The sequence below is a fragment of the Pagrus major genome, chromosome 8 (assembly GCF_040436345.1).
Source record: "Pagrus major chromosome 8, Pma_NU_1.0".
Classification (NCBI taxonomy): domain Eukaryota; kingdom Metazoa; phylum Chordata; class Actinopteri; order Spariformes; family Sparidae; genus Pagrus; species Pagrus major.
The window spans coordinates 11976170-11991727 of NC_133222.1; positions in this window are offsets into that span (position 1 = coordinate 11976170).

Sequence of the window (15558 nt, forward strand, 5' to 3'; positions counted from 1 at the left end):
CCTTAAAAGCGAGGCTTGCTGGCTACTTCACCAGACAGTATGTTGGGTGCAACTGTGCTAATATGCAAGGTGCAAATCTGCCTTTCATGTTGATGTGACTCCAAGGAGTTTTTACTTTTAGCAAAAAGTTTGCAAAAATTGCTTTGAGAATGGTTTATTGAGAAAGCAGGTTTATGACAGTAACTATGAATGTTTGTAAGCATTTGCAGGTATGTTAAGGAAACTTGGGTGGTTTATATAGTACAGAAATACCTAGGATTTCAATTTATGCTCAGTTTGACAACGATGGAGCAGTCCCCCATGTTTATGTAAGTGTCTGACCTGCCCCATAAGCAAATATGCAGCAGTCTTGCACATTACCTACAAGGCATTCAAGTCTCCCCCAAACCCCCATCACACTAAAAAGGGAGCAAGTCACGCAGATAACGAATTCAGTGAAAACTTAAACAGATCACAGATGGAACTCATTGATGGGAACAAGATCTGAAACGGCTCTTAATCAGTCTTCAAAAAATGTTAGAAGAGCCCATTAGGTTCTTTATAGGATTCCTTGAGTAAGTCCATCCAGATGTGTGCATTGATAATCACAGCACGCAGGCACGACTGGAGACTAACAATGGAGCCGAGCCAAAAGGAGAGACATACCTGACTCTGTTCACACACATGAAAACAGAACTGCTATAGTATGTAGGTACCTCAGATTTCCCAAACCAGATGCATTCTGTTGGTGTGCTAGACAATAATTTCAACAGCACGGGTTATTACCGTGGGGTGACATGTAATGCATTGTCAGGATCCTTGAAAATGTGATGATGCATCTTATCCTTCAAACAAAAGATTTGTAAATTTTTGTCAAGATATTGTTCACACCCACATCACTGATTATAGAATTGCCTTATTCTAAATACCCTGTAAACAAAATACTCTTTTCATAAACATCGAATGAATTGTTTACGGTGTAGTTATGTCCTATTTTGTGTTTTATCGGGATAGGATGTAGTTCACTTACCCTCATGGCATTTCTGCCTGTGAATCAGCATGCTTCTTTGCATGCACAAAACATCACCTTTGTTATTATTGAAGAACAGTCCTGTTTTTAGATTAGCTGTGAACATCGCTGCTATCTTTATCTCTGTCTATACTTTAACTTTGTGAAAATACTATCTGTTGTCTGTGCTTCAGGTGAGACACAGCAGCTGTTGAGTCCAGTGCAGTGTATCTGCTGAATACCCAGGAGCACTCCTAGATAGCACAGCAGCGCAGGTGATGGGAGCTAACAAGAGAGGGTCCACCTGTCTCTGGTACAGGTTTGTTATCAAGTGTTCTTCTCAAAACTGCTCTGAACTGTGCTTTGTCGAGCTACGCTGCAAGCAGGCAAGAAGACAAAACAGAGAGATTTTATACTACAGTTAATTTTGCCAAAATCATTGCACTATACTTGTCATGCCATGTCTGAATTATTTCAATTTCAATTTAAATGTAATTAAAACATTGAATACATTAGTTACTTACAAGACAAATTTATATCACAATAATACATTTAAAAGTTGTTGCAAGAAATGGGTTCTGTTCCTTTTAATGAAGACTGTTCAAATATATTGTCTATTGACAATATTGTGTTGTAAATGTTCTCGCTTTTATTTTTAGCACAATACCCAGTGGGGTTTTTTAAAATACAAATAGTCGTGGTATTTTCAATGGACTAAGTAAAACAGCGATGTTTGTGTTGTCTCTGCTTCTACTCTTTTGCTCCCACTGAGGGTGACATGAGTGAAAAAGTTGAGATTGGAATGTGTTACATTTGTGTTGTGTTGTGTCAACTGATGGATTAATTGGCTGTTCATTACAGCACTGTACAATTGCCGTGTTGTGGTTTTTTACCATGTACAAGAACATTATTGTTCTGAGAGCCAAGCACATAGGGAGCCTTGGGAGGCTGAAACTGGAGCTATGCGCTAGTGTATGAGAGACCTTAAGGATTTGGGGGTCAGACGAAAAGGTGCTTTGTGGCCTGCACCCCGCTATCGCAGCTGCCAACCTCCCAGCACAGACATGAGAGGCCCCACTGTGGCATGAGGGTATTACTTGGAGCTGGTTTCAGCAGCTTGAAGGTGGCTAATACTGTACAGTTATCACTCTGCTTCTTGAGAGCCACAGTTGCTTTTCCTTGTCATCACACAGACTCTGTTGCTGCTACATTGCAATTTCTCCCCAATCAAAGCTCTCCTTGGCAGGGCTCGAGCCCAGTGCTGAGGCCTGGTGGCAGCTGAGGCCGGGGCTCAGTCGACCCCGCGTGCTGCTGCAAGTGGTGGTCTGCTATGCTTGTGCAGCGTTTGAAGGTGCTCCCACCGCCTGTGGAATGCAGTGCTGGGCGTGTTGGATGAGGGGCCTCCCAAAAGGTAGAGGGGGGAAAGGGTGGCGAGGAGGAGAAAGAGAGAGAAGAGGGGGGATGACCTTTGAACAGTGCTGTTGGGAAGTTATGACTCAGTTTTCAATTGTAGCAGTAAAACTGAATGTAAGAGCGTGGAAATAGAGAAGGGCTGAAAGATGAAGAGGGAGAGTGGGAGGGATGATGATGATACAGATGATAAGGTGAGGCCAAGAGAGATAAGATTGTAAAACAGCAGTGAAGGGTCTGTGAAGTCGATGGGGTCTGTGAGTCACAGGATCTCCTGAAAATACAGCTGAGGAAAACCAGATCATAGCCAGCATTGCTTGTTATTTTTCTCTGGTTCAGGAATAAGGCACCCAGTCTTACAAAGCTCTACTGGGAAATTTTACTTGTGTGTAACTAAGTTCAACATTATCAACTTGTGTTTTACATGGCTGTGATGCTCTATAGGTCAAGACATCTATAGAAGGTGAAGGGAAAGGAGGGGGTTGCAGCTCCAGGATGTTTCCTCTTAAGCGTTACAGTGACAGAAGCCTCAGGCGCCTATGAAAGGAAAGGACTCATGCTGAGATGTGGAGATGTGGAGGAGCCTTTGTTTCCAAGGAACTACCTCAACCTTTACATTTCCTGTCCTGAACTCCCACACACACATATTCATGCATATTGGCACGCACACACAGTGGGACAAATGTATTAGAGTTCATTCAGTGTAATCAGCACAATCTTCTGCACGTACACAGAGCCAGAGGGGTATGGATGTATACGTGGTGAATAGGTGCATATCTAAGCAGGGCTGCAACTACTGATTATTTTCATTGAAGATTAATCTGTTGATTATTTTCCCGATTAATCAATTTGTTGTTTGATCATAAAATGCTGAAAAATGTTGATCATTGTTTCCTAAAGCTATAGATATTGAATTTATTTTTATAAAAAAACAAAAAATATTCACATTTAAGGAGCTGTAATCAGAGAATTTTGACCTTTTGTGTAGTGATACATCATGTTATGTGATTAAAAATATGCCTATAGCCACTTACACCACTTGCATGCAGTAGACAGTGCCAGGAGATGGATATATATGTGTATATGATGTATCATCATAACAGTGAGTAGATATCATCTACATGTAAGTGAAGATGGAGAATAATGGTCCAGTTTGCTTAATTCCTCACACATTGAAACCTTTCACGCTAAATCAGTCATCTGCTTAATCCCAGTGGGCATGCTGTCACTGCATCACAGAAGATGATTGATAATAGTGTTAATCACCAGATTAACCACAGCAGTGTGGTATGATCCACCATGTGGTTTTTATCTATCAACACTTGCATCTGTGTGTGTGTGTGTAAGTGTAGAGCTACGTGCCCACGGCAGTTATGATGCTTTCCTCGTTGGTCAAGCGAGTGTAGTAAAAGCCAAGTGTTACTCTGCTGTCCAACAGGAAAACCTGATCTTTGTTGCCGTCAGCGTTTTATTATCTGAAGCGCTCATGTACCAGGAGACACTCTTGGTTCTGTGCCCTATTCATGACAAGCTCAGGAAAGCATATTTATCTCATCTTTAGATTTGATTTCAGTCTGCTTGTGTGGCTTCTATTTGACTTTTATTGTTAAACTGATCTGTCCAGAGACAGATATAAGCACATCCAGTCAAATTGGAAAGGATGTACAACATGTTGTGATCCCAAGGAAGTGAAAAAGCAGAGTGACAGAGTGGTGAAGGTCTGGTTCCCAGAAGTACGTCAGACGCATGGAAAACAGAAAAGGGGCTAAATGCGCTGGCAGGCCCTGGATGTAAAGCAATCCAGTTTAACCACAGTAAAAGACTGTTGATTTAGGTCGGAATAAATCGAGTGAGCTTCTTTATGTTGCAGCCCAGGGAATGCCTCAGATCATGGCATGAGGTTTGGGCCTGATATGATGTGGTTTGGTCAGAGATGGCAGGAGGGAGTTTGGGGCTGGGGCTGAGGAGAATGCCTCTGTCACAGCTGAAATTTGTAAACTAATTGACCACCCATACACAGCATTCCTGTTCCACTGGGCTTTCTCTCAAGACCGACAAACAAACCCTGAACTCAAGAACACCTCCACCAGACCAGGCACACTGACTGTAGTGTGATTAATTACATTTTCCTTTTTCCTCTCTCTCTCTCTTTCTTTGTTGCTTGCTCTCTCGCTCTCATGAGCCGGGTGTATTGGTGTGTGTAGTTCACCTCCCTTGGTACCCTTAGTTAAACATCCCTGTAATGTCAGACCGGCCAGAAGGAAATCCACTATGTTTTCCTTTTTGTGCTGTCGTTTTTTCTTTTCAGAATGATTCATTATTAGGCTCATTTTTCTCTTTTAGTAAGCCTTTTTAATCTCAAATATCCAACTGCCTGGCCACACAATGTGGTGAAAGATGTTTTGGAGAAAGGTGAAAATAAACAAATCCTTTTGACCCCATTCACCACAACCCAAAGAGTAAAAAATGACAGGGTTGTAAAATAATGCTGAGTACAACACTGGGCAAGGGGGAGTCTGAGGTGCTGATGCCAAGGACGAAGGTCAAATGACAGCACGAGGTCAGATTACTCTCATAGGACTGGTTGTGTGATCATGACATAGCACTGGCTAGGTAACAGTGTAATCAATAGCTTATCTGACACAGCCTGTTCAAGGCGGGAATGTTGTGCCATTATTCTGCTTCGCTGTTCTGTATAAAAGTTACAAACAGCTTTTTAGCCAGCAGCAGAGGTAGTGACAGATCCAGATCGACATCAGTGCAAAAAGGTGAGAAGGCAAGATGGGTCTCACACTGTTACACATGCTGTTGTGTTTTCACGTCATGCATCTTTTGCTATCTCAAATCACAAACTGCCATGGTGTTCTGGTGGTATTGTTTGGTCTAGTGTAAAAAACAAAGCCGGTGTAATGACGAGTCTTCGTTGTGGCACTATAGCGGGATCTCTGCATAACAAGGGCTAATGATTGTCCTTGTGGGACTATGCGTCATACTCTTAAGGTAATATAATCCAAACATTTGGCAAATTTGCAGGCGAGTATTTTTGGCTGGCATCCCAGTTGTAGTTGGTGAGACACTGAGCTGTTCTTATCATTTCATCTAAAGCAAATATTGACTACAGAGGGTTTGAGCGTTCCTTGCATTCCTCATGGAACTACCATAGCACAGGTACTGTACTCCTGCCTTTCCTCAGTCTCATTAACCAAGCCCTCTGCTCCTATTTTACCACCTCAGACAAAGGCAGACAGCAGCCTGAACACATTCCCATGGCTATTGTGATGTTTAAAGAAACTGATATTTTAGGAAATACACCAATTCTCTTTCTCTCCAAGAGTCAGAAGATAATTGATATCACCCAAAAGACAGTTAGCTTTGTTTAGCATACAGACTGAAAATTGGGCAAAATAGTATAGCTAGTCTCTGTTAAAAGGTAACACAATCCATCTAAAGTTCACTCACTAACACTAACATGTTATTTCTTCTTTGTTTAATCAGTACAAAAACTGAAGTGTAAATATGGCAAATTGTGGTTTTATGAGGGCTTACGGGCTGGACTGTTCTTGACCTGAAACAAAGACTTCATAGCTGTAGCTTCTTATTTACAGGCAGATGAGACATAGAGAATGCTATCAATCTTCACATCTAACTCTCAGTAAGAAAGAAAATGAGGGTCTTTTTCAAAGTGTCAAACTGTTCCTTTAAAAATGATTTTGAAGGTTGTGAAATGTGTACTTGAGTAGATAACTGGAGGCCATTTTGTGTCACCTAAACGATAGTGTTATGTTGTGAGCATCATTTTATTCTCTCTGAAGTCCATGTTTATGTAATGAGATGATGTCAGCAGCAGTCAGCTGTGAGGGTGGCAGGCGATGCTAAAGCGTAAGGCAGAGCAGGCCCGTTGGTAGGAGGAATGTGTGAACACAGTGACAAAACCATTTATTTACAGGCACTTTCACAGCGAGGTCTAGCACCCGCAGCCCAAGTGCAACCCCAGGGAAGACACAGCTGCGTGTGAACGTTGTAGCGCCAGTCCTGCTCACTTTGATCGCCCGACATGAGAGCGGCCCTGATCTACAGGACCACCACCCATCTTGTCTGATATTCTGAGTGCACAAACTGAGACATTCCAGACGTGTGAACTGCCCGTGACAAATGATCGGCCTTTTGGGTTTTCAGCTTTTGCATGCTGTGGGCTTCTTGGCACGGTGTAGTGGGTCTCGGGCTCAGAGTTTTCCCCTCTCTACAGCTTCAGTAACTGGAGCGGCACCACAGAATGCGGACAAGTCCTGGTGTGAATTGTTATGTTAGAGAGAGCCTTCAGGGTGGGGCTATGATTTAATATTGACCTTTTTCAACACTGGACAGCCTGCACTCAGAACACTGACAGGACTGTGGGGACTCTGTGTCATTAAGTGGACTGATGACTGGATTAAATCAACTTGAAAAATACACATCCTAGGCACAGCACAAAAGAAGTTGGTTTCGTTTTAGTTTCAAGCCATAACGCTTTGAAAAGAGAGAAGTGAAAATAACATCTTTTACTGCCAGATTAGTCACTGCATATTAGGGGGTGATGTTGGTTTTGATTGAATTCCAACTTTGCTCCAATTTCTTCTGTGGTCGCATAAAATATGTCCTCTTTTAATTCACAACTGGAGTCTCGAGGTGTGCTTCATGTTTTGAAAGGCTTTATAGAAGCCCATTGATTTCTCCATTTCATTAAACAGGTCTTGCACTGTGCCATAACTGATGTCATTCTACTGTTTCCTGTCATTTTCCAGCTCAGGCACTGTTCCACATGCCCTTCTCCAAAGTCCGTCCAGTCAAACCCTGACATGATTGATTCCTTTACACTTCATTTGTAGCGTTCATCAAAATTCCATTGAGTCATGAAACTTTGGCTGACTACTGTCCAAAGTAATCTAACCGCAGCAAAAGAAACGCTAAGGTCCTCTTGGGACATAGATTTCCCCAACAACTGATGACATTTGGAAATACAAAGAGAAAAAAATACTGCATCAAAAATGTTCTGCCCCCATGCAAAGAGTTCTTGTAAAGTTTCCCTCAGGCTGTTGTATCACTCAAAAATGTATAAGCTTTTCGTTTTGCCATTAAGTCTCACAAGACTGTTTGGAAGAAGAATATACTGTAGGCCTGTGAACACTGATTTCTAGACTGCTGCATTGTCTATGTATAGTTGCTGGTCCAGTTGTTGATTGCACTTGAAGTCACATGCAGTATTTGCATGAAGTTGCCCCCTCCCCACTCCTACTTTTGCTACACTCTGGTGCAAATTGATATTACTGCCAGAAAAAGTCAGCAGCATATTTAGCAAGAATGCTTCCAAGATCTTAACTACTCGTGTGCGTGTGTGAAAGCTTACACATCTGCATTTGTGTGCTCAAGTTTTTGAAGTACTGTTGTAGGCAGATTATAATCACAAATGTCATGTATGATCAGCTGTTGCGTGCTGAGACATTGCCTGATTAAAATCCAGACGCACACCTTGAATGAAGAGAGCTGGATACTGAATCTCTGAGTCCTCAGTGTCATTTTTCAGTTGCACCAGCTGACGTAATAAAGGAAAGATGGTTTCATATAAAACGATTTTGGGATGACGGTGATGAATCAGGGTAGTTTTGCAGCTTTCATTGATTGCCACTGACATAATACTACATGGTTGCAATAGGAAAAGATGATGCATTACAGCTGGCTTATTATCCTTCATGTATTTAAAGGGGACACTGAGAGGTCGCAAGGTATTCATCATTTTTCCCAGGGCTGAATAGTATGGAAGTAGTCCTCCACGACTGCGGGTTACATTGTGGGACCATGGAGGAAGTGTTGTGGAGGGGCTGTGAGGGCGTTGCTAGGCAACAGGGTGGGCAACTTGGCGTAATGAGCGCGGGGCTCAGGAGCTGTCTGCTCAGTGTTCCAGGTCCTGACAAGAACAGACAGGCTGGCCTGGGACGGCCTGCATGGAGCTGCCACCACGGCCACCTGCTCACAGCAATCATCACCAGCGCTCCAGCCAGCCACCGATACAGCATACAGACCCAATTAAGAGCCCTGCATGTCCCCCTCCAGCCAGCCATCACTAACACTCCTGCAAGTCTGACAAGGCTGCCTTTTTTCCCCTTAGCAAATCTCTAATTAACAACATTGGTAGTGGTGAGGCCGGGCTGTACAGAGCTGCTGAAAGGGGCTGGGACTCTGCTCGGGTAATCAGCTTAAATACAGGTTTATTTCCTGCCCCCTGTGCCTCGCTACTTCCAGCAGAGATTGCATTCTTTTATCTGTTTATCTCCAATTTCCTCTGACTTGTAACGTGTCTCCTAGACACACTGTCACCTCCACTTAAGGCCAGACTGGCTGCTCCTGCGATTAGATGGTTTTAGAGCAATGATCAGAGTTGGTTTTGGCAGGGCATAGCTCTCAACAACATCTCTGTCTGTTTCATTACTGCCTTACCATCTCCTCTCCCTCCACTCCCGCTTCACTGAAGTCCTCTGATCTTAACTGCAGAAACACTGCTCTTTCATCAGATACATGAAATCATGTATAGTTTAGTAAGGAAATTATCTTATTAAAGATAGAGATCAATCAAACGTTTTTTCCCTGTAACTGACATATTAATTTGTTAAGATGAAAAAAAGAAGGTAAAAAATTATTTTGTGAAATGACCTCATTACCAGTGCCGGATTAAGAGAGCTGTGTGTTCCAGCCGAGAGCAGAGGAGGCGGAGGAATTTCCTTTCAGTGGGGAGGTGTTATTGTTGGAGCCCTGTGCAGAGCCGCTGGATGAAATATCCTCTTCCCCAGTTTGGGATTGACTCTTGATACAAGACCGCCACTCATGATTGGAGGGAATTATACCTCATCATCCATCTAGAGCAAATCAGACAAAAAATATAGACTGTAATACAGACTGATTTACAATAAAATGACAGATGTAAGGGAGGAGGTCATCTGTGCCATTATTGAATACATTTACCGTTACATTTCATTTTTCATCCATACATCATACGGTGTCTGTAATTTGTCTTTTCTGGCTTGTGAGGAGAGAAACGTTGGCTGTCATTAAGATTTCCAGTGGTTAGTTTTCTGCTCTTGGACTTGGATTTTGCTATTAATAAGATGTGTTCATAATGATACAGTATTGCACTCTATATGACTCACTGAGTGCTTTATAGGACTTTTTGACCAACACTAAAAGAGCAGAGTGACTGTATTTTCTGGGTGTTTTTTCTGTATTTTTCCAAGAAATATTTTTAATGGTGTTCACTGTGGAGGACAAAATGTGAACTGTGTTTTATTGTTTGTTTGCTTAAAAGCATTTCATGTGTTCAGAACTTAGAGACAATCTTGTCAATGGACATGCTATTATATGATTATTATGATGATTCTGTTGCACTGGACACATGATTTCCCAAAGCCAGTTCAGTTAACGGGTATCAGTTCAATTGGGAATTTCTTCTTCTTTCTATTCTTTTAACGCTGTGAGCTGGCACCCAGTGTTCTCACCCAGTGCATGCTGGGATAGGTTTCAACCCCTTGATCCTGAACAGTTCAGGCTGTAGAAGTGGATGGCTGGATAGTTCAGAGTATGAGCAGCAGAGGGTGCTGTTCATCAGAATGGGTGAACCCTTTGTATCATGTTTGTAAAGATGACTGCAATAGATAGACAGAACAAGCATGTGTTGAAATTTTAATGATCGAAAGATTTGATTTTGGGACTTTTAACCTCCAAAAGGAATTTGCAGGTACAGTTGTATGTCAGTTTAAAACCACCACTTACAGTGTTTCTTCCTCAATATTGGATTTCACTTTGTAAGTTTTTGAGGAATCAGGATGCATCTATCCAATGTTGGAAAGTAACTAAGTACATTTGCTCAAGTGCCATATTTACTCAAGTTTATTTCCATTTTCTGCTACATTCTACTTCTACGTCACTACATTTCAGAGGCATTTATTGAACTTTTCACTAAATTCACACTTGATTTAAGTTACTTTTCAGAATCAGATTAATGATACAAAATATAATCAACAAATACATTATGATGTAATAGAATGGATAAGGTAAGATGATCACCAGGATAAATTTCACAAGCTATCCAGTACTATGTATGGTAAAAGAAAAATACTGTACATCTTTACCAGCTGCAACATTAAAAATGTACATATTAATACATTGATAATTATTATTCCATGCATTATCCTAAAATGGGCCATTCTTCTTAATGAGTACCTCTACTTTTTGTATTATAAGTATGATTTGATTCTAATAGTTTTGTACTTTTAAAGTGGCAACAGACAACTTTTCCCCTCTAGTGTTCCGGAGTGGTATTGTTGTTGTTATTATTGCCGCTGTCGCAAAGACAACTGGATCATTTACGTTTTCCTCAGGAGTGCAGATAACAGCAACACAGGACAATGTGTGAGTTTATTCTATCATTTTGTCTATAATAGAATTGGATGGCCAGTTAACCTTCCTTTTCCCGGGTGATTGTGTGCTTGGTAGCAAACTAAACTGTACAGTGATAGCAAGATTTATTGGCAGCCAACACCGATGGTTTCATTATTCTATAGCCATTACATTGTGCAAACATTTACTTTATAATAATATGTTGAAGTAGACCACTTGTCTATTGCCAGTTTAAGTAAAATTTTGAATGCAGGACTTTAACTTGTAACAGAGTATTTGTACAGTTTGTAATTGTTACTTTTACTGAAGTAAAAGATCTAAATACTTCTTCCACCACTGCACTATCTTCACGCTGGTGTGTGAGATGTTTGCTTTGATGGGTGATGTATTAATTTGAGCTAGGTAAAACCATGACAGCTCAGGTGTTAGCTGACAATCCTCAGGGGCCTAAATCAGATAAACCACTTGAGCAGCACCTGGAAACACCTATCAGATGAGACACCATGCAAACACACTACTTCCTACCCTGTGTGTGCTCCAGAGTTCATCTTTCCATCATGTCTTCTTCTTCATGCTGTTCACTGATGGCCATTTCCATTTCTAATGGTTGATTTATTAATAAAACTCTAGATATTTTTTGTATTTTTTCTACTTTGATGTTGAGAGTTAAGAATTGTATCTTTGATAACTTGGAGGCTGCTTTTTCTTGCTGTGTTTCAAGACACTTGTCAGGTATAGTTGTGGGATTGTGTCTCTTTTCTCTCTCTCCTTTCATTGCCTGCCAAGCATGGAAACTTGTGTGCTGCCCAACACTCAATCTGTTCCTGTACAAGCAGCAGTTTCAGCACAGGAGGTTCAACAAATACCTAAATGGGGAGATTTGGGTGTGGGGCTGAAGAGAGGAGAGCAGTCTTGCACTGAGCCTCACCCTTTACCTGCATTAGGTCATAGGCTGAAAAAGGGGGAGGGTGTCAGTCACCACCTCCAACCCCCTGCGCTCTGGTAGCCCCTCCACGACTGATCGTTCTGAGTTTTCTGTCGTGAACGATGAATTTGTAGTACCAAGCTAGGCTGTGACGAGAGGAGGGGAGGACTGATGAGAGGGGGGGCTGGTGTTTTCTGCCTGACCCTGGACTGGCAGGGTCTACACTGGTGAGCCTGGTCCCCAGAGCCTTCGTCTCACTTAGCCCCTCAATATCCCTCTTTCTCTCTGTGGGGCCAGGGCTGCTCTGGATGAAATTTCAGTAAGGGTATGAGGGAATGGTTCATAGAGTTTAGCACCTTCTTTAACATAGGCAAAATAAATGACTTCTCCTAATGCTCTAATTGGTGGCAGTTTGATGATCAGGTATCACTGGCCTTCAGGGCTGAAGCACCTCGTTGTTTTACTTCAGCTCAGTGAAAGAGCCAGTCTGTACCTGTTGCTTCTGAGATTTTTTCAAGTAAGGAGGGAAAAATGCCTGGTAGCATGTGGTCTGCCAGGTCCTCTGAACTGTCTTTTTTCCATGAAGTCAAAGTAAAGCATTTGACATTTTAAGTTAAGCCTGGCTACTGATCTCTCTTCCTCAAAATCCCTGCCCCCTGGCTGGGATCTGTGTGTGAATTGTGAATCAAATGAGTGGCTTAAAAATGGTTCAGCCTCTCTCTCGCTTGCTCTCACCCTCTCTCACTCACTCTTTCTCTCTTCGTGTGGTTTGGTAGGTGACTGTCTAGGCTCCTTTATCCATGCCCATGTGTTAAAGATTTTGAGAAGAAAATTAGCCAGAGGTGGATAGAAGCAGCTATAATCTAGAAATGCCTCCTCAATTTTCGAAAACTCCCTTCCTCCCACAGACATGAGTCAAAGTTGGACCCCTGCTGTTCTGCTGCACCAACAGCAATGCTCATACTGACAGACTAGATGTGTGTCCCGAGCCTCACTGATCAAATTGTCTCGCCTATGAGACTACATCGAATACATCCATCACTCTACAAATAGCTGAATGAGATGTCAGCCAGTTTTTTACGTCACTGAATGGCACTGTTTCGTTCACAAAATAATCCTTTGATTTATCAGACATATTTTTTCCCTCCTGAGGAAGACATAATTCCCATGCCAAACCTTTTAACCTGTGCCAGAATGGACTTCCTACACTGGCTTGTGTATAAACCGTGGTAAGTAAACTGAATTAATGATCAGTGGATCACGCAGCTCAAAGAGAGTCTGGGTCTGTGGCTAAAAAAAACTGTATTCTTATTATCTGTGGAGAAGAATCAGGCAAACTATGTACTGTACAAGTATATACTGTAAAGGAAATTTGTCTGCTTCATGGTGAGTTAAGGGTCGCATGTTGCTGAGTAGTCAACTTTTGTCTTCCCACAAAAATCCCATCGTTTGTATTGTTTAAAGGGCCGCGGGAAAGTTTGAAGAGTTGAAATCTGTCAGAGACAGTGTTCTTACTCTAGAAATAAACATAAACCATAATGTTTTGTTGCTTAACCCAAAGAATGTTCTTAGTTTGCTTTTTGCAAGTTGCTTTTTGGCATGTAACTGTGTGAGGTAAAACCTTTACATGTGAAGTGAAGGACAGTGGACAGTGGTGCAGTGGTGTCAGTTTGTTATTGTACTGCATGCCTCACGGCTGCAGCATGTCACTTTCCATCACTTTCCCAGGTTAGCCCTGTGTAAGGCTTTAGGCTGGCCCGCTGTTTACAATACCTCCCATTCAGCCTGCTGCTCCTCAATGAAATTTCTATTTATAGAGGCCACTGGCGTGCAGAGAGTCATCTGCTTGTTCTGAATGAGGTCTGGTGGTTTTGACAAGGTTAGCTGGATTAAAGCATTGGGGGGGTGGGGGGGTGGGTCTGAAGGACAGGTCACAGGGGCTGGTTGGGGTGAGAAGGCCACCACGAGAAGACTGGCTGCCTTTATTGTATGTGATGGTCAATGTCAGCACACTATTTAGTTAAATGCCGGACATGTGATGAAGCTGAGTTAGACAAACATTTACTCAAAACCAAAACTCCAGTTTTATCCCTTTAATGTGGCGTTTGTGTCTGCCCCTCACCTACACTGACGCCAAGTATGCATGGATTTATGCTCTTATGACGGGAAGTCAACATAAAGTAAGAGCTGTTACTACCAGTCAGCAGTGTAATGCACGTTGATGTAATAATTTTGACAACACTGCCCTATAGATGGCCTTATGGCCACACCCATTCACCCAGCCAATGGCTTACTGAGAGAGAAGCATTCTCCAATCAAAGGCCTGCTTTTTTAGTGTTTCATTGTCTGAAAAATATTTTTGACTGCATACAAAATGTTTTTGACTGCTGCACCAATGAACTTAATGTCTGTTGTCAGTTTGCGGAAAGGTCCATTATTATCCCACAGGAGCTTTTGGCTAATGTCACTGTTGTGTTGAGGAAATGTTTTCTGTAGAATCCATCGTGGCAGAATAGAATAGGGAAAAATTGCAATTTCCTTAATCCTTGCAGAGTTTTTTCCCTTTCTGTGTCTTTGTTTTGATTCCTCGGTGTGTGATGGTGTTTCCCACACAGTGGTGCTGCAGCCAACTTGCCTATTGTGCTGCTGGCCTCTCTTTGAACCTGTACAGCTATAAACATGGCTAAGTGCTCTCCATCAGAAGTGGGCTTGCAGGAGGACAATACTGTGACAGGAATTTTCTGTACACTGTCACACATTGGAGCAAAAGGTAGACAAGAGCCTGGATGAGGCACATCTCAGCTCCAACACAGCTCAGTTACTACAACCTCCACCCCTTGAGACAAATCTAAGCAGAGATATCTGTCAGATTCTAGGAAACACCCACAAACTACACACACAAGCATCGTCATCATCGGCCTCCCATGTTCCTCCAACCTCAGGCTATTATCTCCTCCTAGAGTTCAGCCAAACCTAAACAGAGAACTGATCTTTCTCTCTCTTTTAATATCGAAATAGAGCCTCTTGCTGATCTCTGTAAGCTGCTGATTTGGTTTCAAAGATTTGGCCAGCTATCTCCCCAGTATCTCCCAGAAAAACATTGTCAATGTGTGGTCAGGATAAGCTGTGTTGGGATGGAGTGCAAATGAATGCCAGTGTGGTCGTGTTTGGACAATTTAGCAAGGCTGCAAAGGAAAAACCCTCAAAGTCATCTAAACATAGAGACTCCTAAACCTCCCAGTCTCTCACGGTCCTGACTGAGTGGCTAGTTGGTAGATGGCCTCTGAGATAACTTAAGAGGGATACTATTCTCTACTAGAGTAGTTGACAGCTTTGAACAGTTTGTGCCATACAAATCAGTAGTTTTTTTCCACTCAAGCCTGAGCCTTTAGTGTAACTTTGTCTTTTGATATGCTGAGTGCCCTGCTTCTCTCTCACATGTGTATTTTTGTAGTGCCCCCGCTCTGAGCTGCTCCTCTAAAGCCACAGCTCCCCCTAAGCAGAGACCCTGCCACCCACATAGCTCAGATACCATCTTTTGCATAAACAACACCAAAAGGAGTTTTTAACAGACATATATACATATAAATGTCTGGAAAACATTGTAGACACATTGTTTATCTTTGTTTGTTTCAGTTCCTACCAGAGACACCTTGTCTTACACCTTAATGATTTTGCTGACCTAAATGCACTTTCTGGCCCCAACAGGAGCTATTCTGTTTCTAAGTGAGGTTTGAGACCTTCCCAATCGGAGCAGGGTTTACTCAGATCAGAGACAGTTTCATTCAAGACTTCAATTAAGGCCTCCACA